We start from the raw sequence: 27,964 nt of genomic DNA on the forward strand, positions 1-27,964 counted from the left end.
GGGGGGGTTGTTTGGGTGGCTTTATGTGGCTGTAACTCCCAGCGACCTCAACAGACATACCCAATGGCGAGGAATGCTGGGAGTTGCAATTCAACAATATCAAGAGTAGTGATATGGAGACAGGCATTCGATGAGTGAGCCAACACCATGAGATATGGATGGAAGATGATGTACAATCGATTTTAGTATGATGACTGACCATTGTAGTTATTGAATATATTTGCTGTTTTAATGTGTTATTGTAATATGAATTATGCTGTTTTACTGACTGTATGTGATTTTATGGTTGGAAACCGGTCTGAGTCCCTCAAAAGAGGTGAGAAGGTCGGTATACAAAACTTTTAAATAAATAAATAAATAAATAGTGGCTCCCAAACTTTGGTCCTCTAGATGTTTGAGACTTTGGTTCACAGAATTCTTGATTGTTTCCCAAGTCAACTAGGGCCTCTGAAATTTCAAGTCCAAACACTTAGAGAACCAAAGCTGCAAATCACTGATCTAGAACTGTAGTAGAAAAATAACTGGTCAGCAGGGACATACCTGTAGGAGGGCATACTCAATCCCAACGCCATCCCAAGGATAGATTTTATGTTGATGCCAGAAGGTAAGAAGTATACAGAATATAATTCATATTGCTGTTTTTTGTTGTCACCTTAAGATCAGTGGTTCCCAATCTTCTGGATGTCAACTCCCAGCTATCTGAGCCAGTTTACCAGCTGTGGGCGCTGAAGTTCAAAACACCTGGAGGACCAAAGTATGGGAACCACTGCCTTCAATCAATGTTGTGACTTTTTATACTTATATGTTGTTTTTTAAAGGCATAATTACCACTATATATTCAGTAGGTTTAAGACTTTACCCAGTATAGGCAAAGGTCAAGTGGCATTAAAATCAAGACTGTAGAATATCACAAGACATATGAATGCCCAATCCTTTGATTCCTCCTATTGATTTACTATTCTAAACAACTACTGTAGTCTCTTTGACCATTCAGACTTTAGATACTTTGTGTGCAGATAAATGTATAAATCGGGGAATTATGACTACTCAGACAGCCTCATCTGCACACATAACATCCACTGTTGTATTTTACATGTACTTTGTGCATATATTCCAATGTGTACATACTATGATAAAATACTCTACACAGAGAGAGATTTCTTCTATTAAGCTGCATGCAGTTGTGCATAACCCAAAGAATGTATGAAAGAAATGCTTTATTTGTCCTAAACTTTTGTGGGCTGCAGCCTACTTGAATCAATTGCATCTTGCTAGCCTTTAAGGTGCCAGAAGATTTTTCCATCATTGTGCTTGCAGCATGTAGATTAACACAGCTACCCACACTGAGGTTCTCATAATGCTAGAACACACAGCCATCTAGGAAAACTAAATGGTGAGAGTTTCAGAACAGATTCATGGAAAAACCTCTTCACACACTGGATGGATAAATTGCAATTCACAATTACAATACTGAGATGCTGGCTAGTAATTTAGGGGGCTTTGAAAGTAGATTAGGCATTTTCATGACGTAAGTAGAGAACTACCTATATGAAACTGTCAGGATCAGAAGGAGAGTGACTCTGAATTACAACAAAGGTCCTCAGGTCCTGCTTCTGCAAGATTATCACAGTATTTGGGTAGCTGTGGTAGGACATATAATGCTGGATGAGATAGATGTTTGTTCTCATGCCCATATCTTATGTGCAAAGGTCAACTCAATTAGCACAAATGCAATCCTCCCTCCTGTGTTCACTTAACATATTAACAGGGTTATACTCTTTCTGGTTTAAAAGAAACTTTCAGAGATTCACTTGTAATATTGCAGAATGACCACTAGATGCCTCTGTGTTGTAGTTAGAACTTCATGAAATAAATTGTCTCTAAATTAAACTAAGGAAATTATCATCACTAGACTTCTCTCCAAATGAGCTAAAAAAACAATATGGATTTTGTGACAGAAAAGTGCCCTTTGTGTTAATACAACATTTTCCAAATGCAGGTTGAATATCCTTTATCTGAAATACTTGGGACCAGAAAAAGTTTGAATTTTGGAATGCCTGTATTTGCACATACATAAATAATAGTCTCTTCTGCCAACCTAGCAGTTTGAAAACATGCAAATGTGAGTAGATCAATTGGTACCACTTCGCCGGGTAGGTAATGGCACATCATGCAGTCATGCCCTTGGAGGCATCTACGGCCAACGTTAGCTCTTCAGATTACAAATGGAAATGAGCACCCCCCCCCCCCCCCGCCCGAGTCAGACACAACTAGACTTAATGTCAAGGGGAAATCTTTACCTTTTAAAAATAATGGTATATCCTGGTGATGGGACTCAGGCTAAGCTCAAAATGCATTGATGTTTCATATACATCGTATATACATAGTTCGAATGTCATTTTATATTAAATGTTTTTAATATTTTCGTGAATAAAGCAATCATGGATCCATCAGAAAACAAAGCTATCACTATCTCAGCTAGCCATGTGGATGATTTGGGAGTATTTTGGATCAGTGTTGCTCAGCCTGTATCTTTATAGACCTTTCCATTTTTATTTATTATTTTATTTATTTAGAGCTTTTATAACCTGGTATTCTCAACCTCTGAAGAGGGGCTCAGGCCGGCTAACAGCAAAAAATTCAACACAAATATAATAAACATAATAGCATCATAATACATTAATACAAAATACATTAAAATACAGATCATACAATATCATACGATTACAAAAGCCATGTCATCAGAATAAAATCGCAAATTAATCACCATCCGCCAGTGTGGTCATGCCCTTGGAGGCATCTACGGCCAACATCAGCTCTTCAGCTTACAAATGGAAATGAGCAGCAAATTCAGCCTAAAGACATGTATAGGATATAGTCTAAGCTTGAATGTTTGAAAACCATGTGTGCCTGATGTCATCAAACACATTTCACTTAGCATCCTTAAAAAAAAAAAATTATCCAGCACCATTTTATCTTATCAACACACTGTACTTTCACTACTGTAACCTTCTCTTGAACAATCTCTCCAAAAAGAGAATGCCGCTTAACACACTATGATTGCAGCCACCCACATGTGCAAGTGCCTTCTGCTTCATGTTGTTGTACCACTTCTGCAGTACTCAAAGACAAAGTTGCACATGTAATGTATGCAGCCAAAATACAGTGAGGCCCTTGATATTCACTGGAGTCTGGTTCCAGGACACACACACACACCCCAAGCATGTTTAAGTCCCATTATACACAACAGTATAGTAAACCTGTGCCCATCATATAAATTAGCAAGATCAAGCATTGCTTTTTGGAATTTTTAAAATATTTTCAGACAGTGGATTAATTGAAATCATGGATGCAGAATCCATGGACATGGAAGGCTGCCTGCATTGTGAATATTACAAAAACATGGCAACAGCTCAAAAGCATAATATCACAGTGTATCTAGTGCCACAACTATAATACAAAAATCAAAGCAACTTTTAAGAGGCACATTTCTGTCCTGCCAATATAGGACCATATACATTTTTTGACAGACTGACCTTGAAGAAAAGCAGTTGAATTCTCACATCTTTTTGTGAGAATTCAATGCAACGGGATATGATGTATGCTTTGCAACTTCTTTTTAAAATGACTATGTGTAACCTGTTTTTTTAGCAATGCAACATTTTTAATTGAAAAACAAAATCCAAAATAAAAAAGAATGCATATATAAATACTCACATAAAACACTGTTCTTTGGCTAGCCTTAGCTTGCTTTTTATCAGCATGTTCATCAGCAACCTGCCTTGTTCTTAGTGACATTATCTCCCTCGCCTTTCCTTATCCTGTCTTCTTGAAATGATTCTAACCTTCAATACAAAAGTTAAGACTTTCACTATACCTTTTCCTTGGACAGGATAACTATTATACCAATTTTTGCCAAAATGTCATTCTTCTGTCAATCTTTCTTAAACTCTGACCTTTCTAATCTGGTCTAGGTCAAATAGAGAGACTAAACTTATCTGCCGGGATGCCAAATAGTTCATTATAAATACCAAAATAATTATATGCTTTCCTCCTGTGACTTTCCTTAAGAAAAGAAGTCAAAGATGGAGGAATTGACTATTATTATTATGGATCTCATTCTCCTTTACTGACTGGAATTGGACAGGACTTGAGATACAGGCTGATATCTGTAAATACATTCAAAACATCTGTTTCCTCCCTTTAGATGAACACCTAAGGCAAGGGTGGGAATGCTGCAGAATCAACTTCATTTTTTCCCCACTTGAATCCTGTTATCTATCAAATGGAGGCAATCTTTAAAGTTCATAATAGGAACTGAAGATTTCTGAGACCAGATTTTACATTTCTACAAGAACTAAATGTAATTTAGCACAAGAACTAAATGTAATTTACCTACCTTGCACACAAAAGTTATACACCTGGCCAAGACATACTGTTGATTAAACAACAAGGAGAAATTATGACGACTATTAAGTATGTAAACATGTAGCATTAGATGCTGAGTACTGTTTGTAAAAGTAGACACAAATTGTCCTGAATCAAATTTTGGAAATTTTTGCTTTAATAAATACCCTATTCCTTTGATTCTAAGATGCCATCAATTGTAAGATGCACATTAATTTCAGTACTGCCAAGAGCAAAAATAATAATTTAGGTATAAGAAAAACATCTTCAAATCTAAGACACAAACCATTTTAGAAATGTTTATATGGGGGTTGCATCTTAGAATTGAAGAAACAGGGTAATTGTTTTTTTTTTTTTTATGTTAAGCACTTACTTTAGGATTGCTCAAAAACCATTTGTATTTAGGTACCGCATGCCCTATCTTGGCAAAACTCAAGACTCTTTCACTTTCCTGAACTGTTTGTGGCCATTTGGGAAACACATAATAATAACTTGTATTGATTTTGTCAGAAGTAGTTTTCATAATCTTAGTATCAGATTTATAAGTGACATTGACTATGTATGCTTAAGGCTGAAATACAGACTGAAAGTAAAGCCCATGTTTTAGTAAAATTGACTGATCTCTAAGAAACTAGAAATCCTCCAGGGACAAGATTTCTGGCTATTTTATTAGCATGCCCAGGGATGAAAGAGTATTCTCAACAAGGACTATAAATCAAGATAGTTCTTCTGAAGGGTGGAGCCATGTGGTTCGTGGAAACTGTAGAAATGCCAATAAAAAACAGTAGAGGAGACCAAGATGAAATGGGGATGGGAACACAGAATTCAAATGCAATATAAGGATCTCAGACATAAAAATCCTTATTAACGTTATGCTCCATTCTAGGGTGGGCAAAACACAAAGAGGTAAGGCTCATAGGATGACCCACGGTTCTAGATACTTTCCTAACATCTATCAACTCCTCCTCTTCATTTTAGCAGGCTGTCATACTGCTACATCTCAGGAGAATAACTTATCTCCTGAGATTCAAAGTGCTATTTACATCACTGTCAGGAATTATTGCAAAATAGCTGAGGAGGCACTGACTGTGGTGGGAATCTTGCGGCACGTAAAAATTTCAGAGTGAAACATGTGACCTAGCTGTGGCTTTGCATCTACCAAGCTCATGCAAACAAAATGAGCTAATAGTTAAAGTTTCCAAACAAATGTGCAAACTGGTAGGAGAAACATTTATCCTTCAGTAATATTTTTGAACTACATTTCATCTGCATCACTTAGGACAAAGCTTGAAATATAAGTTTTAGCTGGTTTTAAAATCTATCCCTAAGTACACCATCAGAAATCATAAGCAAATCTGAAAATCTAAGCATTACAGTTACAAGCATTGATGATTTAAAAGAAAAACAGACACTGACATTTCAAGGACAGGTATAGTGAAATTTGGTTTCTTTTTCATATACTTAGGGATAAAATACATCAGCTCTAGCTAGCAAAGCCCAATAGTGAAGAATGTGGGGGGATGCCATTCAAAAACATCAGGAAGTCTAAGCTGTAACCATTCTCGATAAACATAATTACATGGAACTTTCTCAACAATATCATTACTTCAACTGCTATCTTCAATAACTTTTTCTTAAGTATGTTATTTGTAAGGATTTTTTCACCTTAAGAAATTTGTTAATCCTGATTCACACTGTGCCATTTGGTATGTCCAAAATCAATTAGTCCTGTTTAAATGGGACCAGATATATGGGGTAATACACAAGGACTCTTGGATAATGGGTGAAAAAACAGAGGGCAAGCATACTACTAATCAAGCAAAAACTACCCACTATATTGTACTAACCAACTTAAGAAAAATATAACCACGTTTACATTAAATTGTTCCCAATATTGCTTCAACCTGAACCAGTCCTTATTGCTCTCCTTGTTAATCGAATTTAGCTGTTTTTTTGGAATTAGTTACAGCTTTCAAGGCCACAAGCTTTCTTCACATATACTAAAAATCGTTTTAAAAATGTGAATGCCACAAATAGCACTGTTATTGTTCCTTTGTGAAATAAACGTTGCAGTCTTGAAAAGCAGGAAAATTATGCTAAGACAGTTAAAGCTGAGCCAAAAGGCAAATGATACAACGGTACAAGCTCACACAGAGCAGCACAGAACAATACAATACAGAATTAGAGATGTGGGTGGTTGTTATAATTGGATTGTTCTACAATATGTGGGTATAAGGAAGGAAATCAAGGCGTTTTATGCATATCCACTGAAAACCAAATTTCTATATATCACAAGTGTATGAAGTTGGTTGAAACACAGAAGTGGTCAGAGGATATAATGAATAACAGGATGCTTCAAGCAAGATTGAAGGTGGAATCAGGGACAAATGTATAAAATTGTGATAGATGGCAAGGCACTTTAGGCCTAACAAGGGTCAACAGGGTCATCACTTCTACATGCTTCTCACTTTCTGGGAATACACGTTACCCTACAGCTTTGAAACAAGACAGCATAATCTTCTTGTAATTCCTATGTTGAGAGGCTGAGGAATTTCCATAAACCTCCCCCCACCCCTTCCTCTGATTATGAGTAATAGCAAACTGAAAGAATGGAGATGTTGTAAAGAAAGAAAGACTCAAGGATCGTTTAATTTCAACTTGACTGGAAGTTGCCCAAGAGTAGGAGGATATAACAGAAGATGTTACAGCAGTCAACAAGATGACATAGCTTTGAGTTATGTTTTGGCATGCTGTAAACAGAAGTATGACAACAAACATAATATTGATAACAACTAATACTAGATTCCCAGTAGTGTAAGCATAAGATTTTCCTATGTTCATGAAACGTAGCAAATTGTCAGAAGAGAGCCAGGAACAGCTCCTGCTGTGTTGTGATTTTCCTGATACTAGATGCTGAAATTTGTTTTCTAAAAAAGTAAAGCTGCAACTATTTATTGAATGTAGAATTACATCCTTGAATGTGTGAAAAATGGCTGATTACAGTGAACTTTACTGGCAACAGAGGGATATGTTGTTTCTATTTCTTGAAAACTATTAGGAAAAAATCATTCTGAAGGAACATAAACAAAGCCATTACTTTACATTACTAACCCTGCTCTATGCTCTGACTTGCTAACTGACAAAGAGCAATCAAGGTAGCTGTTTCCCTTCTTCTTTGCCTCCCTCCTGACCTCTATGCCATCAGATCTCTCTGAAACATTATCAGTACCTGTAACTCCAAGCACCATACCTGACACAACTAGAAACATGAGCTTCATCTGCAGAACTACAGACAGTGCCAACACCATCAAGTGTTCATGAGATCATCTGGCATCCCTGGCTTATGCATATAGTTTGCAGTCAGCTATTGTAAAGACTGCAAACAGACCTGGAGCGGATGTGAGTGAGCATGTTATTCTCAACAGAATAGTATTTCTTCTATCAGGATTCAACAGGCTCACTAGTACACCGATGACCTTGACCTCTTTTGGATAGAATCCCAACATAGCAAACTGAGAAATGAGAGCTTTTATCTGATACTGCATGCAATCTATCCAAAGGTTTTCTTGCTATGGCCATTACAATTCCTTGGGCTAAGCCCTATGCTAGACTATGCAAGAGACTCACACTTAAAATTTTCATAGCTAAATGTTTTATATATACTACAGTTTGCAATACCAAGTCCCATTCAGTCTTCTACATTTCCTAATCCTTGAGATCTGGATCCTATGGGGATCCGTAATGGGACATTGCCCTAGTCACAGTTCAATCAAATGTCAGAGTTTTGTCAGGAAAATGCCACCTGTGGATGCTTCCCCAGGTGCAGATTAGAGTCTAGCTGATTTTTAATGGAATTGGCCAGTCTACAACCTATGCATATGGAACTGGAAGTAAGATTCATTCAGGGAGACTTTACATTTGCAAAAGTAAATATGCTTTCTTAGTAGCTCATGCTGTGAGTGAAAATGGCAAACAATTCTCTGCATTTAAACTAGACACAGAATACATAAGCCTACTTGTCTTGACCTCCTTGCCATTTGGAAACCATTTTTCTCTCCATATTCTATCGTCATGGCAGTCTCTTGTCCTGCGTAAAGGCTATGAACTGTGACAATCAAAAATTGTGCTTTTAAACAGAAATCCTATTTAATTTTTTTACAATATACACAATTAAATTTTTTTGCTAAAATCTATAAAGCATAGGCTGATCATGTTCTTCTGAACTTCTCTGCCTTCTATCTTATTTTATCTGGATGGAAGGGAAAGGACAAGCAAACCAGATCAGTTTGGTAAGATTATGATTTAAAAAGCTCAGAAGAGTTGCCTTGGGGAACCCTGCTATTCAAAATTGGTGAACTTCTGCTCTATACTAGAAGCACATAATGCTAAACAGAAACCAGGAAACAAGATATTCTGTGTAATCATTCATTTGGTGCTAAATACTAATGATTTTGGCAGAGTTCAGTTCCTCCCTGTGACTTCTGATATGCCTACAGAACTATGCTTATTTAAACGAAAGCAGAAGCTGTCTGTGTTTTTAACAAGAATAATGTCTGAGAATAAAGCACAGCCTCTCAGAGATTACATTTTTCAGATAACTCCAATTCCTACTCTTTCTGCCCCATGCCTAAAATTATGAGGGGGCACAGAGAACATAACTGCTTGCAAGAGATGAGACATATGGTTGTCTCTCACTTTCAGCAGCCTGCAGTTTCTGACAAGAAGACGACGACATGATGTGAACTGTAAACAGATGCAAACAAGTTTAGAAGCAGACTAATCCAAACTCTAAACTATGTCAAAACTTTCCATTCATTCTGCCATGGTAAAGAGTTGACAATTCTCCCATGAGATCCACAACATGCCATTCTCAAGGACCAAGACAGAAGTGTTTCCTGTACTCAAAATTCCTCTCTAAAATGCTGATTAACATATTATTTTTCATGTTACTGCATAAAGATGTTCTCCTTGGGATTTGATTATTGTTGTCATGCAGTTCTAAGGAAATATGCATACGAGGAAACAACAGTTCTCTAATCCTAAGGAAAAAGGATTGTAGATTGTAGAAGCGTTTGCTCATAGGTCAGCTTCAGTGACCTGATTAGTACCAGAGATGCCAATGTTATGGCCCTATCTAGACCACCAACTTATATCAGTTTAAACCACTCCCCCAAAGAATTCTGGGAATTCCAGACTCATTCGGTATGGAAATAAGCCTAGTCACAAAACAGACAACAGAGCGCCACACCTGGATGTAGGAAGCTTGAACACGTATTGAGCAAGGAAAAGCATTCAGTAGTCTTGGGTGTCTTTTAGTCTGACCTACAGAGAACCAGCAAAGGGTACTTTTCGTACTGTTAACTCCTGGAAGCTTCCAGGCAGGATAAAGCAGCTTTCCAAAAAAATCTAAAGGAACACATTTTTAATATGAATCCACACAAGTCTTTAGATTCTCAGGGAACATCATTCTCTTAATCCCATCACCATTTTAAGATTATGTTCAGACCACAAGAGACAACCTTTGCAATGGTTGCTCCTGAGCTGCTGCTCTCCTTTTAGCAGGAAGCAAAAGTCTTTCTAGTTATGAAGATGTAGGGAGTCCTTTTTGGTGTGCATATGTACTTTATTTTTCTCTTCAGTACTGTGTTCTATATGATTGTATACCATTGCAGTCAGGTATCCATATCCACAAATTCTTTATCCATGGATTCAGCCATCCACTGCTTGAACATATTCCCAAAAGCAAACCTTGATGTTACCATTTTATATAAGGGACACTATTTTATTACAACATTGTATATAATGGGGCTTCAGCATCCACAGATTTTGATACTGATGGGGGTGGATGGGTCCTGGAACCAAGCCACAGTGGATACCAAGACCCCACTGCATTGCGACTTTGTTGTTGTGTGCCTTCAAATTGTTTCAAAAATATGACAATCCTAAAGGAAAGCTATTGTGGAGTCTTCTTGCCTTCCTCTGAGACTGAAAGTTTGTGAAAGGCACAAAATCACCCACCCAGGGCCACAGTCCAACACTCAAACTATTATGTCAGAATATGATAGATAGCTTTTTTTATTGTGTTTTAACTTTCTTATCATCTGATATTTAGCTTTATCTTTAAAATTATTGTAATTATTGGGAAAAGGGTATATACAATACATTAAGTAAATAAATACTGTTAAAATGTCAAACATTGCTCTGAATTTCATAGTGTTTTTAGACTATTTTAGACTATTTTTAATTAGTTAAACCAATTTTACTTGTCTGCTGCCTGAGATGTCCTACTATAGAGTGGGATATAAATATTCTGATGACAACAATGAAGACAGTCATATAAACATATTTAAAAATAAAGTTTTGCTGTTCATAACATATGTTTGGGATGTTACTGAAACATAATAAGTAAGTTTCTTAAAATCTAAAAGGGAATGGAAAGATAGTATAAGTTAAAGGGGAAATTATGCCACCTTTAAAATAATTTCCAGATGGACAGAAAATCTGGTTCTATTTTTTTTAATTATTTGAAGTTTGTGTTGTATCTTTTGGTGAAATGTTGCAGCTATGTATAGCAAGGGAGAGAAAAGCTTCCAGTGAAAATTTAAAAAAAATGAATGCTGTCATCCCAGAAATGAACAAAAGTATTTTGAAGTAATTTTTTAACTTCTATTTTTTCTTTGGGAAGATTAGGAACATTTCACTATCATTAATTTCCAATTTTCAGTATAAAATGGATTGATGAATTAAGAAAATACTATAATTACCTTTAAGTATTATACAAACACACCTAGGACCAAACTCAGAGGCTGAATGAACTTTTGGACATTGTGAGTTCTTTTTAAAATCAACAAGTTGTAAAATGTAAATAGATAAGCATTTATATAGCAGTGATAAATCTATATATAACCTGACAAGAAATGACACCACCCTAAAGAAAAAGAAGGCCACAGTCATCTGCTGTTTCAGAGACACATTAAAAACTAACAAGCTTAAAATAAAGCATTTACAATCCAGGATATTCACGTTCAGTTGAAAGTAAGTCTTACTAACTAGATAAAATTAATTAAATTATCTATTAAGTTACACAGTCTCCAACAAAAAGGGGAAACTTAATTAAATTTATATTTTAATTTAACTGTTTGAAATAAATAGGGATGTCACCATTACCTTAAATCCAGTATTAAATTAACTGAATCATTCATTAATGAAATAAGAGATGGCTAATTTTCCCAGTCTTTTAACTCACAGACAACTTCCATTGAATGCCTGAAAAAGTGTTATTTCCTTTTTATTATTCCTTCCAGTTGGATAATTACAATATTGAAGCTTAAAGAGTCAAACCATTAACCAGATAGTAGTTATAGTAAGATAAATTGTGTTAACCGCCTCTGAGTTTATCAGTTACAATGGCTTATTTCTATACATAATCAAGAAAGAACAAACAGATTGAGAGACAACTTTTATTCTAGAGCTGTAACTATACTGAACTACATGGCTTCACACTGATGTGGCATTGGGGCCTGTGCAGTAGACTGGGAATGTGGAGGGATGAGTGTGTTGTTTGTGTTGTGTGCTGGAGGAAATCATTTAATTCTGTTGTACAAGCAGGGAGCTGCCCAACACCAGCAACATCTGTGCAGGGAGCCCCTATGGCTCCCACTGCCTGGCCCCTTTAAGGGCCCAAGCCTCCTCACCACCTGGCAGCAGCTACATCTGAGGAGGGAGCCGCCCAGCACCAGCAAAATCTGTGCAGGGAGCCCCCATGGCCCCCACTGCCTGGCAGCAGCTACATCTGAGGAGAGAGCCGCCCAGCACCAGCAACATCTGTGCAGGGAGCCCCCATGGCCCCCACTGCCTTGCCTCCTTACTGCCTGGCACCTGTAACATCTGTTGATGTGTGAAGACTACTTACCTGGATTAGCTAAACTGAGGCTTTTCCATCAACTCCTTACTGATCGTTTTGGGCAGCCTTGGTGGCTCTGGTGCTCATCACAAACTTTCGTTATAATTGCACTGTCTACAAAATCAGTGATTAAAAACTACACGAACTGCCAAACAATAATGTCTGACAATTTTAATGATTTTAATTTACAGTTATATGTTATTGTTTTTGATATGTAATGTATTGTTTTTATTAGTATATGAGGTACTGATTTTTTGCCAATTATTATGCTGTAAACCGCTTTGAGTCCCCCTAGGGGTGAAGAAAGCGGTATAGAAACGCAGTAAATAAAATAAATAAAATACAATGTACAATGACAAAAAGTTATTCTATCCTATTCTACTGTACTTCAGAAAGAGGTTTCAGAAAACTGTTGTAATCCCAAAGAAGTAAAGACCAAAGAAGAAGAAGAAGAAGAAGAAGAAGAAGGAAGAAAGAAAGAAAGAAAGAAAGAAAGAAAGAAAGAAAGAAAGAGAAGAAAAGGTGGAGGGAGGACAAGGGAATAGAGTGTGAAATCACAGGTGACACTTTTCCAGGTCACTCTGAAAAAGTTTTTAATATAGGCTGAAGATACTTTTCCTAATATTAAGAGACTGCTGAAAGGGAAAAAATTACCACACTGAATGTATGGAACATTTGAGGACATCAAAGTAGAAGTTAAAAGTCAAGGGGCATTGCTGGTTTGGATTTTTGGTGTCTATTAAGCCAACCTTTTTAAAATCCTGCTTACTCAATGAAGATGGCATTTACAAGGAAAGTGTTCAATATTAATTATTGCTTGGTTTACTCACAACATTCACTGTTGTCTGTCAGGTCTCCCAGATTTCACCTTGAAGAATTTGCAGTTGTTGCTGGATTGCTCACAGGCCTTCAGTGGTGCTCTCTTTCAAATAAAAAAAAAATATCTTTAATTAAAATAGCACAGAGAGATAAAATATATGGTGAAATGTCACAGTGAAGTTTCAATCAATTTTATAAAGCTTAATGGACCAAAGGTAAATATGAAAGAAGATCTCAGTCCAGAATGTTCTCTGAACTCTGCTCTTCAAGCTTAGTTATTGCAGAGGCTTCATAGATTTTGTTCCAAAAAATGGAAGTTAGAAGTTAGAACAAAAATAACAAGAAACATTTTAGGTGTCTTTGTTACCATGTACATGCTAAACACACATAATTATATAGCGCAAAGGAATCCAAAAGCAAAGTGCTTGATCCCCTTCTTATAACTGTTTTTTTAAGCACAAGTTCATGGTCTACCCACCTATAAACTGTTGCATTATCAGAAATATTATTTAGAATACATTATAAGTCAGCATGGTACGCTACATTTACAAGTGCATGTATACAATATGATTTCGCAGTGCTGTGAAAAATTCTAGGTTGCTATCAGTAAGAGCTAACTACTAAGAAAAATATTTATAAACCATATAAAATGTAGTCGCAATTAAGGAACATTTAGTATGCCCACAGATTCCCAGTTTTACTCTCTAATATAGAGCATATGCTTTAAGGGGCATTTTTTTTCTGACCCTGGTTTGTTTGGTTTTTCATAGGCCATCATACCCCATTAGTGCAGTTCTCTCAAAGGACAGCTTTAGAGATTTGTAGCCTAAATGGCATAGATGAAGAGATCAATTTTAAAGATTCTAGAATCACCAGGAATAGGTGATGTTCCCCTAACTAGAGTTAGACATGATGAACCTGCCACCCAGTTCCCAGAAGAACCATTAGTCACCTTCTACCTGAAGTACCTTTTACTAGGAAACCTACAAATGCCAGAGAAAATGTTCTCTATAGGAATTTCCACTGTGATTTTTCATGGACATAGACCACAGAGTTGTGCTGGAGGAGGTAATTAAGAAAAACAAAGTGAAACTGAATCCAAACAGTACAAAGGTGCTTGCTATCAAGGGTCCTAACCTGAGGATGAAGGTGTGTTAATCAATCCCCCTGAAAGACTGTGTTTGCAGCTTGGGAGTGCTCCTAGAACTGTCTCTCCAAATGTCAGCCCAGGTAGATGCAACGGTCAGAAATGTTTGCTTTCAGCTTTGGCTGATATGCCAGCTGCACCCCTTCTTAGAATCGAGGGACCTAAAGATGGTAATGCTGGTAACATCAAGGGTGGTCTTCTGCTGCTATTATTACTATTATTATTATTATTATTATTATTATTATTATTAGCCACCACTCAAGACACTATACCACACTGACCTACTTAAGGTATCAGTATTCTGCACTTTGTAAAATATTTATCCCAGTGTATTTACTAAAAAACAACATCCTCTGAAAACACCCCGATTTCTCATTTTTCCCATTTCATATGTAAATGGGTTGCAGAGGAAGAGTCAAACAGATTTCCAAATTGATTCAGTTGGGAAACTAGCTGCTGAGCAGGATGAGCCTCGAGTATTTTCTGTATTGTAACAAAAACTAAACTCTACCACATTCAAAAGTGACTGCATATCCCCAGCCCTCTTTTAGCATAACACTTTCCCAACAGCAATATAACACACTTCAAACTACATTATGAGAAGCTGTAATGTACTAGGCAGTTTAGAAAAAAAATACTGTCTTGGTGCTTTTGCAAGCTATTCATTTAAAATTCACAGGATCTCCTATGTTTGATCTGAAAGCTAGAGGCTTGTGCGTAAGAGTGTGCCGCATTCTCCTGGTATTTGTACCATGTCTTCTCTTGCTGTCCTATGAAGTGCTCTGTAATTTAGTCTTTCTAAACCAACTACTGTATTGTTAATAAAAAGGCTGTTGTAAGTGCCAGCAATGATGTTCCCATTTCATTATTCATATTATTCCATCACTAATCCTTCATTCACTTTTAAACACTACTTCACTTCCTTTTCACATGAAATAAGCCTTCTACAGGTTCACTCATGTTCTGCCGACTGGGATGAAACGCAACTAAGCCTTTTCAAGTGTATGTCATTCAATTATGTGAATGAGTCATTTTAAATAGTTTTCAACCAGTTTATAAAACTACATGAGGAAGAAATACATTTTGTGTTTTCTCATGAACAAATTAAAGGAATTGTAAATTACTCATTTCTCTTCTAAGATATACATGCTGTTGATCTGTTATTGTATATTTTACAAAATATCCAGAAATTTGGAGAGTTCACTCAACATCACACATGACATAAAGCCAAATTATATCCTGATTTTTACAAGCTTAGACTTCATATGAAACCTGTAAGCATTTACACAACAGAACTACTACTGAAAGACAAGAACACGCAGAAACTACAATCAAACAGAAAGTTACGATCACTGAGGGTGATCTACACTGTAGAATGAATGCAGTTTGATAGCACTTTGCACAATTCTATGGAATCATGGGAGAGGTAGTTTCTGAACTTTGGCAGAAAAGGCTTAAGACCTTACCAAACTACATTAATTCTATAGTACAGATGCACTCTCAGTCTTCTTATTTTGGCTGATGTACAAACTCCATGTTGCACTGATTACTCAGTGACTATAATTAAAACATCTTGTTAAGATCAGGAATTTCATCCACTCAATGTTTTATGGTGCCAATATCATGCCTGCAACTGAGTTGCCCTTTCATTTGGTGGACTCCTTAAAATGGAGGTCCCTTGATGCTTCACAATAAAGGGAAATTTAGATCCCTTCTACACTGCCATATACAATCCAGATTATCTGCTTTGAACTGGATTATATAGCAGTGTAGACACATATAATCCAGTTCAAAGTAGATAATATGGATTACCTGTTTTTATAATCTGGATTATATGGCAGTGTGGAAGGGGCCGTAGAAAGACGGCCCATGCAGGTGTTTGTTTCTACCTGCTAGCAATATGTGCAGCTATGCCACAGCTGTTGTCTTTCCTTTACATTAGCACTACTATTACAAAGGGGGCTAATGTGGTGCAGTAGTCTGAGCACTGGACTATGACTCTGGCGACCCAAGTTTGAGTTCCCACTTGGCCATGAAACTCATTGGGTGACATTGTGCAAGTCTCTCAGTCTCAGAAGAAGTTAATGGTAAGCCCTCTCTGAACAAATCTTAGCAAGAAACCCCTGTGATAAGGCTGTTGTAGGCTGGAAATGACTTGAAAGAACACAACAACAAATTATCATGAGAGGGAGATCAGCAGAAGCAAAGCCCATTGTAGAGAACCACACAAATGAGATTGAAAGGAAATGGAGAGGGCAAGTTGACACTACTCCAAAGCTGCATTTCTGTTCCCATAATGAGTTCTACTGCTTTGAATGAGATGCAAGAATGCTCTGTGCAGGGCTGTACTTTAATTAAGTTCCTTCTTCAGTGCGGGAGTCAAATCTTTTTCTTGACACTGCCAGTTATTTACCATAATATCAAAACTCCAATCTGTGAAGAATTCTAAAATTTGAATTAAAAACAGGCCATTTTTGCACCTTCCTACTCACAGTATTTAGCACTTTAAGAAAATAAATAAAAGTAATGCAGACTTTCTGCCAGGCTAGATAATAGAATCTTCAGTTCAGTTCCATAATGTGCTTTTTCCCCAAAGGAGCTTTATTGTTTTAGCAATATAATTTTTAAAAAGACCTCTCATTTTGCATAAATATGCAATAAAAATGAACTTTCATGGTAAATTCTACACACAGAGAGAAGCAAAACTTTCTTCTCAGCAACATTTAACTTGCCTTCCACTTGGCAAGGATACTCAACTGGTGGCCTGCTGCTAGTGTATGACCATGAAAGACAGGCTGTCAGGCTGCTTACTATGACTATAGCTGCAGAAAAGGTATTCCACATAAAGAAGCCATCATGTTCAAAACAAAAGGGAGAATGGGGCAGAAGAGAAGGACAGAGATAAGATGGACAAGAAGTCCTAATATGATGCAAACAAAAGTGCTTCAGCTTCATCCTTCACCCCAACATTATCATCTCTTCTGCTCTATGTATGTATGCCCATGCAAACAACATTCCCTTTGCTACTGAATCTGGTGAAACATATGTGTGCTTCTATTCTCTGTCTGTTTTCATCATGCCTGTCATATACAATTACCCCTCCATATCCATGGATTCTGTATTCACGGATTCAACCCATCCAAAAAGAAAACTTTGATTTTGCTGTTTTATATAAGGACACCATTTTACTATGCCATTATATACAGTATAATGGGACTTGAGGAATCACAACTTTTTTTATCTACTGAGGTGTCCTGGAACCAAATTCTAGTGGATATCAAGCACACACACCATAAGCTTCAGAACAGATGACAAAAAATACTGCTGGCATAAGATGTTCAGCTGCCCTTAGGCCTCGAGTCTCTCAAGTGGATCTACTCATACTATAAAATAAATAAATAAATAAATAAATAAATAAATAAACAATAAACTTTATTTATATACCACTCTATCTCCTCTAGGGAACTCAGAGCGGTTTACACAAAAACATACAGAGTAGGCATTAAAATATAAACATAACCTATAAACACAATCCTATGCACTGACACAGCCAATTCCACATGATTCCATTGTGCAAATGAGTTACCAAAAAAATCTTACTATTTTCAATACTCACCCAAAACCTCACATTTTAATGAAAACAATCCTCCATATTTTGGGACTTTCATCTTTCTCAGGATGTGGAGAAGGTCAGAAGCAGAGAGCATTGCAAAAAGCCCCAAACACTATTGTGAAAATGAGATTGTTTAACCAAACAAAGACTTCTTCAAGAAGACAGCAACATGGGGAGAGAAACCACTCACGTTATAATGCAATATGAGAGACCGTCCCTGTTTTATTCCATTGAATTCTCTCTCTGAATCCTCCAGTCTTCCCACATCTAAGACTTTAACAAAAGGTGAATCTAATACTGATTATGTGACAAAAAGCATAATGCCAGAAAGAACAGAAACAAACTTCTTGTAGAATGGTAGTTCAGATATTTATAGGGAAGCTTATTAGATTAATAAACATTGCCTAAAGTAGGTTATTTTTTCTTCTTCTAAAAATAAAAGAATAGCTATAACCAAGCTGCAATCAAAACCAATTAACTACAAAAAGAATAAAATAATAATTTTATTATCCAGTTTCATTTACTTATAATCTAATCCCATTGATTTAAAAAGAACTGGAATTTACAAGGTTTTTCAAAAAGCTGATTATTTATTGTCATGTAGTATCATAATATGGTAACTTAAATAATTTGGTACCACAAAGAATAAACATGCTTTCAGCCTGGCTGAAATAATTGATACATGAAGTACAAATATTTTAGCTAAACTTCAAAGCAAAGTATGAACAACAATTTTTTAAACCTCTTGAGGATTTACTACATGCAACAACATGAACAGAACAATGATTGCTCTGTGTAGAGTATTGTCTACTAGAAACTCCACCTACCATGCAAGGTCTTGAATTTAAAAACTAGATTCATACAGGAAGAAGAAGTAATAAAATTCACAGCTGGCATTAGCACCTTATTATCCAACCCACTTCAAAAGGTGTTTCCCTCTAGTGCTTCAACAGGTAATTACTACATGTATTTCCACATTCTGTTACTAAACTCATGGTGCTCATTGTTGAAATGATTAAAATTTCTACTGGAGGCAAATACAAGCTACTCAATGGTATCTAAATTAATGTACCATTTTTGGTTGAGATAAGTTTGAAAAAAATAATTGCTTTTTATTTGTATACACTAGAACAGCCCTACTCAAATCAAGCAGTGCTGGAATCCAGTGAGTAGGGCTGAAAACTGAAAGAAAAACTTGTGCAGGGAAAGAATGTGATAACATGAAGATTTCTAACACATATTTGAGGCATTATGGGACTGCTGCTCCCTGAGAAGCACTGAGTGCCCCACAGCCCCTCACATGGTAAACAAAAGCATGTATTACTTATGGCTTGCTTACGCTTTTCTTATTCCAGTCCTTGTTAACCCACAGCACATAGCTACAATGTGATATTTACACATAGCTATTATGGATTTTCTTTGCTCACAACAAGTGTACGTAAATCACAAGTAAACTCCTGCCTTTGCCAGAATAGATAATGAATTATCACCTGGATAAATCTTATAATCTGTAGTTTGATTGTTCTATTTTTTAGCTCCTTTTAGTTCATGCTTTTCCCAACCTATATCTCCCATATATCCATCCTCACCCCTTTTTCTGTCAGGGAACTGAACAGATGATTCCTGACTGGCCACACATGTGCCTAATGGAAACCAACTCCTCCTATGGTTCCTAGAGGCTCCTTTCCTGGATAGCTGGAGGACTGAGAGGTCTGAGAGTGCAAGGCCTGTTGCCTGACGGTTGGTCCACACCCAGCTTTCTGATCACCTTGAAGAGCTGTGTCCCTCTTTTTGTACTGCAAATATTTTCCTTCTTTTCCTTCATTTTGTAGCCTTCCCTTCCTGTGATTGACCCTTCTTCTCCACTTCATTTGCTTCATCCTCACCTTGTCAACATTCTCCCTGGGTGTTAGAGCCTCCCCTCTTTTTGGTCCTGACACTTTACTCCTTAAATGTCCTTACATCCACCTCGTTTTTCATTATCTTTTAAATGCTCCACTTTCACTCATCTTCTCCTAGTCTTAACCTTTTTTGTTTGGGGCTGCTGCTGCTTCCAAGTTTTGGTCAGAGAACACTGCCGTCTCTGACAACATTCTTGGACATTATCTCTCACTGACCAGAGCCTACATTTCTGCCAAGTAGGTCAAGGCTGCATTGAACATGGAACCCCAATTTTGCTGCTACCCTGCAAATATTTAAGGCATCCTGCTGCTGTTAAAACTGAACTTGCTATAGGACGATGAGGAAAATGGTGCAATGCTTCTCACTGCCACCCACAACATCTTCCACAAGTTGGCAGGGCAATGTCTGAAGCAAAAATGGTTCTCCTGCTTTTTAGGTTCTCTGCATGATGGAGAACATTAGAAAAAAGTATAATGTAAGTTCAAAAACAACCATTATTTTACCTGAAACTTAGAAGCTAGGTTCAAATGTCCTTCTTCTGTGAGAAATGAACATATATGGGTACAGAATTAAGACAAGAATGCTAGCATCTCATTCTTACCGCCACTCTCACTACGCTTCATGAAGTGTAACTTCAGTAATGCAACACTTTTTCTACCTCTGCAGACTATTGACAGAAAAAAATCCTGGTTTTACAGCTGCTGTAGGAAGATTTTTTTCCTTTTCATTGACAATTAAGTAATGAGCCATATGAAGAAATGCACAGTGTATCATAAAATATAGGACATGTACATGCCTAGTTCTAGATTGGAAAAAGGACAGTGGTGGTGATGATGATGACGATGATTGTGACAATGATTATCATCACCAACCTGCCCTTTTCCCAATCTGAAACTGCTTATGTATACCTCATAGACATTTACTATGAGATTATTATCAGAAGCAGCAGTAGAAAGGAAAATGAATGCCGTTTTTGCTGACACAGGTATTAGAACTGCACACCCAGGACAGGGAATCTCTAACATGTTGCCAAATTATGTAAACTGGCAAAGCAAACTTGTTCATTGAAAAGCACTAAATTTATATCAATGCAGTTACAATTGAGTGCAACAAAGTCTTAAATTATCTTGACACTGACAAATCAACCACTGGAAAACTGCCATGACTTCAATATCTAAATCACTTTCGAGTTAAAACTATGTTTGATTATGTATAATTTGATATCTCATTCACACCAGACAGCACAATATTTTCAAAGCAAGACACTGTTAATTTCTACTCAATGTGGGTGATATTATATAGATCATACTTCTAGTAGTCAATGATGTAGGTGTATCCAGTGGTCACTGCATTCTGGCTGAACATACTGCTAAGCACTAATTTTTCATTAAAAAACTGTGATTCTAATAGACTTATAGGCAATTATATTCCTGAAACGTTAGTGGTAGCTAAAGTCTTTGGATTCTTTGTGTTCTTAGTGTAGCTAAAATAGTAATACAGAGTTGTCTCACTTATCATGGGGGTTCCGTTCCAGGACCGCCTGCGTTAAGTGAAAATCCAAGAATTAGGGACGCCATATTAATTTTAATATTTATACATTATTTTATATATGTTATATATTATTTTCTTACCCGCACTTCCTTACCCGCCTCCCGGCCCATCCCAAGGGCTCCTGCCTCCCCCCCCCCGCCTTGCATCCACTGGATGTAAATATTTAATATTTTTATTAATATTTTCAAAAACCCACAAAACAGCAAGTCCATTAAAAGCAAACCACGAAGTAGTGAGGCCTCCTGGTAGCACAGCAAACTTGCTGACTAAAAAGTTGGTGGTTCAAATCTGGGGAGCAGGATTAGCTCCCGTTGTTAGGCTCAGCTTCTGCCAACTTAGCAGTTCAAAAGCATGCAAATGTGAGTAGATCAATACTGCTTTGGCAGAAAAGTAACAGTGCTCCATGCAGTCATGCTGGCCACATGACCTTGGAGGTGTCTACGGACAACGTCAGCTCTTTGGCTTAGAAATGGAGATGAGCACCACCCCTCCAGAGACAGACACGACAAGACTTAATGACAGGGGAAACCCTTTACCTTTACTTTACTTAAGTTTGAAAGACAAACATTCACCGCTCATTCATCAATGGTCAGAACACCTTACTGCTTCAGTCAGACATGAATTCATATTATACAGATGCTAATTCCACATAAATATATTTAGAATGTATGTTCATCTCGTATTAATATATGTGCCTATTGCATAATCATATTCTATATTCCCTTTCCCCCCTCTTCATTTCTCCCCCTTCTACTTTTCCAATTATAAAAAATAGATTGCCAAGCCATATACACTACTTTTTCTAGGGCTTGACTTTTGACGTATCGTGACTAGCACTAGACATATAGTCCTCTTCCCCACCCTCAGCTTTGCCTAATAGTTTGTTGACTTGTCATTTTCCTACATTTGAATTCGTATATTGACCAAAATGATGTCCTAATGGCATCACTGTTCTGATTGGATACATACTTTCAGCATCAGCAGCATCAACTGTATGTAATGCAATTCCTAAACAAGTCAGTGTCCTTTTCCAAAACTAGTGAAATAGAATCGGCCCTCCATATCCACAGATCCTTTAACCACAAATTCCACCACACATGTCTTGAAAATATGTATTTTTAAAAAATCCAAAAAAACTTTGATTTTGTAATTTTATATATATTTATATTGCATATAACAGGACTTGAACATCCGCTGATTTTGGCATCCACAGGGATCCTGGAATCACACCTCAGGGGTACCAAGGACACACCATACTGTTAAACACAGTGGCCATTTTGCCCCCATTCTCTCTACTTTATTGCTAAAATTAATGCTTTATTCAGTGATGGCATGTGTATGAAAGACAGGAGGGAGATAGAGGCGGAGGGGGAATATTAAATATTACACAAGTAGGAAATTGAGATTGGCTTGAATCCTAAGGTAAATTAACTTACAGAAATTCATGGAAGGAAGCTTGCATTTCCCAACCTTATTCCTATCTCTCCCTCTCAACCACACCTCTTCCCACATTAACTCTCCAGAGAGGCTTGTGCAAGACACAGGGTGCTCCAGGAGAAAACAGGGGCTGGGAAACTTTCTTTCCACGAACTTCCTTTATCTTTAGCCAATTTTTAAAGCAATGAAGTCAATGACACAGAGAAGATATTCATTAAAAATCAGGCAAAACAGGTTAAAAATACACGTATTTCAGTAACTTAAGGTTCTAGTTCTGTGGTATATCCTTTGACAAACAATTTTGATAATTTTTCAGAGCAACTGTCAGTGAGCACAGGAGCTGGCAAGCTCTCAAACATTTAGTGCTGTGAACTTCAGATGTTCATCTACTGAAGCAATTCATTAACACAGAACAGAACACATAGTGCAGGGAACATGAGTTCCCTCTAGGCTTCGTCCACTCGATCCAAGCTTAGATGAGAAAGACTGACACACATGTTCTTTGATGGGTTGAACTACTTCAGACAGACAGTCACATGCTTAAGTTCTTCTACAACAACCCATTGCCTATATAAGGAAAAAAATTCAAGCTATTCTGTTTACCGTATATACTCATGTATAAGTCTAAAAATTGTAGTCCAAACTTTGACCCCCAAAACCTGGGCTGACATATCTACAGGTCAACGTAGGGATTGTATTTTATGTATAGCTCTCTTATAATCCATTCTGGGGCAACCTAAAGAAAGGACTGACCCCCTCTCTTATCTTGATGTCACTTCTAGCCTTTTTGAATGCCTGGATGGAAAAAGAAAAGTAGTGGTCAGGAACAATTGCTCCATGAGGCAACACTGGTTCTTTCCCTTCTCTGCAGAATGACCCTCAACTTATCCAAAGGTGATATCAAAATCCATAATACTGGCCCCAAACCCTGCCTTTGACTCATACACTAGGTTAACATAGAGAAGATAGGATAAAATAGACATTTAAACAAAACTCTGGAATCACTAGAATATAAATGTAATGCATTTATTCAAGGACAACAGAAACACTTGCTTCTAAATAGAGAGCAACATTTTTTTTGCTTCTGATTATCTACCGTGAACATCTTTTACACTGGGAAGGCTCCCCCCTTCCCTGTAGACAAAAATTACTTCATTTTCAATAACTGTCAATAAACCACCTGTTCATATCGACATCCATTTGCAAGTGAACAAATAGCACATTGGGAATTATATCCAAGTGTAAATTCATTTCCAGCCTGAACTACACATTTTAGAAAGGTTTCTAAGTACTGTAGTACAGAGCACAATGCATTAACAGACATTTCCCACTGAACACAGTGGTACAGAAAGTTTAAGTGATATTCTTCAGATCATTATACAAAGGTACTAATTTGTCTTTCACACAGAAGTGCCATATGGGGGTGGGAGTGGGATACAGTTTATTTACTTATATTATTCATAAGCCAGTTTTAAAAATAAAATCTTCAAAACACATCCCTCCTAAATAAAAACAAAAACAATGAAAACAGCAAAGCAGCAAAACACCAAAATCAAGCTTCCAACAGACTGGATTGTAGGTTTTTCGGGCCATGTTCTAGAAGCATTCTCTCCTAACGTTTCTCCTTCATCTATGGCAGGCATCCTCAGACGTTGTAAGGTCTATTGGAAACTAGGAAAAATGGGGTTTATATATCTGTGAAATGTCCAGGGTGGGAGAAAGAATTATTGTCTGTTGGACCTAGGTGTGAATGTTTTAATTGGCTACCTTGACTAGCATTTAATAGCCTGACAGTTTCCAAGTGTGACTTGTTACTGCCTGGGGGAATCCTTTGTTGAGAGGTGATTAGCTGTCCCTGATTGTTTCTTGTCTGGAGTTCCCCTGTGTTTGAGTATTGTTCTTTATTTACTATAATTTTAGAGTTTTATAATACTAGTAGCCAGATTTTTGTAATTTTCATGGTTTCTTCCTTTCTGTTGAAATTTTCCACATGCTTTTGGATTTCAATGGCTTCTCTGTGTAAGCTGACATGGTAGTTGTTCAAGTGGTCCAGCATTTCTGTGTTTTCAAATAATATGCTGCATCTATGCCTGCCATAGATGCAGACGAAATGTCAGGAGAGAATGCTTCTGGAACATGGACATACAGCCTGAAAAACCTACAACAACCCAGTGAATTTGGTCACGAAAGCCTTTAACAATACTTCAAACAGATTGTTTTAACAATTTGGAAAATAAAGTAGTTTTGCTCTGATAACAAAAAAGATTTAAGCTGACACCAAAGAATGAAATTCCAGAACTGTAGTACCACAACAGAAAAGGCCATCTCACTGGCCATTTGACTAATCTGAGAAGGCACCCAGAATAATATACTTCACAGTCTCTGAAGTATATTCTTCAGATGCATGGTCACTAATCTCAGGACTTTAAAAATAAGCACCTTCACAGAAACAGACCTGTGGCTATTAAAGGCATTTTATAACTAGTGAGATGTGTTGTGTTCTTGCCTATAAGGTAGTAGCTATGTTTTATGCTATTTTTATTTATTTGGTTTACATCTCACCTATGTCCTAGGACAATATTGTGATGGCCCTGCAATTCCAATAATTGAGATCCTATCATTCACCTATCCTTTTCACCCTTAAGATCCCTCCCTGGATCTGGTACATGGGCCTCATGGAGATCACTACCCTAAACAAGTGGGTTTGTCAATAAGCGGCTGCAGTGTGATAAAGTATGACTTGTTTGCCTTGTTAATTAAAACATCTGGGTAGAACTGTGGAAAATAAAAAGAGTGATGACTTAACTCAATAGATAACATAAGCATCTAGCTTTATGATGGTTGTACACACAGTAAATGGGACCACCTAAGTTTCAAGCAAGGAAAACTCCCTTTCCCATCTCTTTCCACACTCCCAGTTCCCAAAACCTGTATTCAAGTTTCCTTCACTCCCCTCCTCCTTACTCACTCCTTTCAATTCATGTTCTCAAGATAACAACCATTCTTATCTGCCCCGTTTCTATTTCTACCTGGCCCTATTTATATTTGACTGGTTCTGTCTAACTAATTTACCAACAAGCTATATCCTTTCCCTGATAGTCTCCCTGCCCCCTCACCATGGCCTGTGTTGGCTGGCTCGACCAGGGTTGCCCTGTTCCTGAATTTCTGGTGGGTATGCAGTTAAACTACATTATTCCAGTTTAGCCCGGTGTTAAGAACAGTTAGAGGATGCTCCAGAGGTTGCTTGAAACTCAAGAGCAACCTTACAACTTCAGCACAGTGTGGACAGCAAGACTGAGTCAAATTTGGACCATTACATTGTCCTAACATGACACCTCCTCCTTTCTTGGGAGGGAAGGGAAAAGAGGAGAGATTGAGCCCATGTTGCTGCCATTACCGCTCCCATTCAGTCACAAACAATATTGTCTCGAACCAGCTGTTACCATGATTTCATTTGTTCCTTGAACTGGCCCCAGATTAATCAGTCAGTGTAGATGAGGTATATATAGTTAAGATTACACTTGGAAGCAACATACTGACCATGCAAATGAAAGAATGAAATCAGACATTTAGTAAAAAGAGTGCTATTAGAGGACAGTGCCTAACTTTTCAAATAAACAGTTCTCTCCAACACCAAATTTAGTCAATGCAAAGAAGGCTTTTTCCAACTTTGTAAGGTTCGAGTGTTTCCTTTTGTTTTAAAATTACAATAGTTTACAATTAGAATATGAGTGGTTAGCTCCCTTCGAAAAAGAGGGTCACAGATAGTAGTGTTAGTACTACCTAGACTGCATCAATGTAAAATCCTCAGATTCAGACATTTTTAATTAGGGAACAATGAGGGCTTTCTAAACGCAGAGGGCTCTTCACTTACTACTCTGCCACATTTGGCATGGGTTGCAAGTCAAGGATCTGCAAACAATTAACAGCATTAAAATGTAATAATCCCGGCACAATGTGGCAATGCACAGAAAATGTCATCAACCAAGAGGCAATTAGCAGCCAGTCTGAACAACACAAGCAGAAGGGAGTGGTTTCCTAACAAAACAGGCCTTGTGCAAAAATCAGGATTTTTTTTTTCTCACACAGAACGTGGCATACTTGGTAGACACTACGCCTATATTTCTTGTAAAAAAATTTTTTCAGAAGGATTACCCTGAAGGAGTGAAGGGTTTTTGTTTATTTGTTTTTTGAATTTCCAGCATGGGCTGCCTCAGATAGAGTGATACAATCGTGTTAAATGACCAAGTAAATCCATAAAAAATAAATTCATTCCGCGTTTCTTTCTTGTGCCAGCTGTGCAAAACTGCTGGAAAGGAAAGCATCAGAGATGTGGTATGTGCCTGCTTGACCTAACTATGGGGGATCTGTCAACTTTCCTCCCAAGACTTTACACTTCAAAATCATTCTGTGTGTGCTGCGAATTGGTGCTCTTTAAAAGCTAACTACTTCTCAAAGCACTGTTTAAAAACTGACATCTCCAACCACACTTCAAGTTCAGGAGAGAGAAAAATCTTACTCTTCTAAGTCTCATCGGGTTTTGCAAAAGTGCTGCCTCTATCTTTTTTATTATGCTTGACAGCTAATCTCTTGGAAAGGATTTGTGCAAAATTTAGTTGTAATTGCCTTACAACTAGACATTTATGAAATGCATTTTCCTTTGATCCAAACTAAAAAAAGATAGCATTTTACTTACTTTCTTTAAAAAAAAAACAATAAGAAATACTAAAACAAATGAAAGACCAGTAATATTCCGGTATCACTCTCTGAATCTTGCTTTCATTCCATCAGGTACTCAGAATATTTGCAAGGTAGTTTAGCCAGTGCTTTGACCTTTGCTGTAAGTTTTACTATGCTTTTCAGTTGAGGGAATGACACTTCTGTCTCCCTGCTATGATTCATCGGTATTACTGTCAGCTATACAAACTACTAAGGAAATAGAATTGATTTCATACTCCTTGCCTAACTTTACTATTACACAATCATACCTTCCACTGGGTTCTGTTGCTTCTAATTGTGTAGTGTGTGTCTGGAAGTCATTTCTCATTTCTGTTGACCTTATAGAGCAGTGGTTCTCAACCTGGGGTCCCCAGATGTTTTTGCCCTACAACTCCCAGAAATCCCAGCCAGTTTACTAGCTGTTAGGATTTCTGGGAGTTGAAGGCTAAAAACATCTGGGGACCCC

General features: G+C 37.3%; 1 protein-coding gene across 8 annotated transcripts in view; it reads right to left on the reverse strand.

The window, feature by feature from the left end:
• Positions 1-27,964, reverse strand: part of ATXN1 (ataxin 1) — a 267,664-nt gene that overhangs the window by 82,274 nt on the left and 157,426 nt on the right. For all 8 annotated transcript variants that reach the window (XM_060774857.2, XM_060774859.2, XM_060774860.2 and 5 more), the window contains one exon: positions 13,141-13,232. The gene's annotated coding sequence lies outside the window, so the exon portion shown is untranslated. The remainder of the gene's footprint in view (positions 1-13,140; positions 13,233-27,964) is intronic.

Source organism: Anolis sagrei, chromosome 4 (assembly GCF_037176765.1).
Source record: "Anolis sagrei isolate rAnoSag1 chromosome 4, rAnoSag1.mat, whole genome shotgun sequence".
Lineage (NCBI taxonomy): Eukaryota > Metazoa > Chordata > Lepidosauria > Squamata > Dactyloidae > Anolis > Anolis sagrei.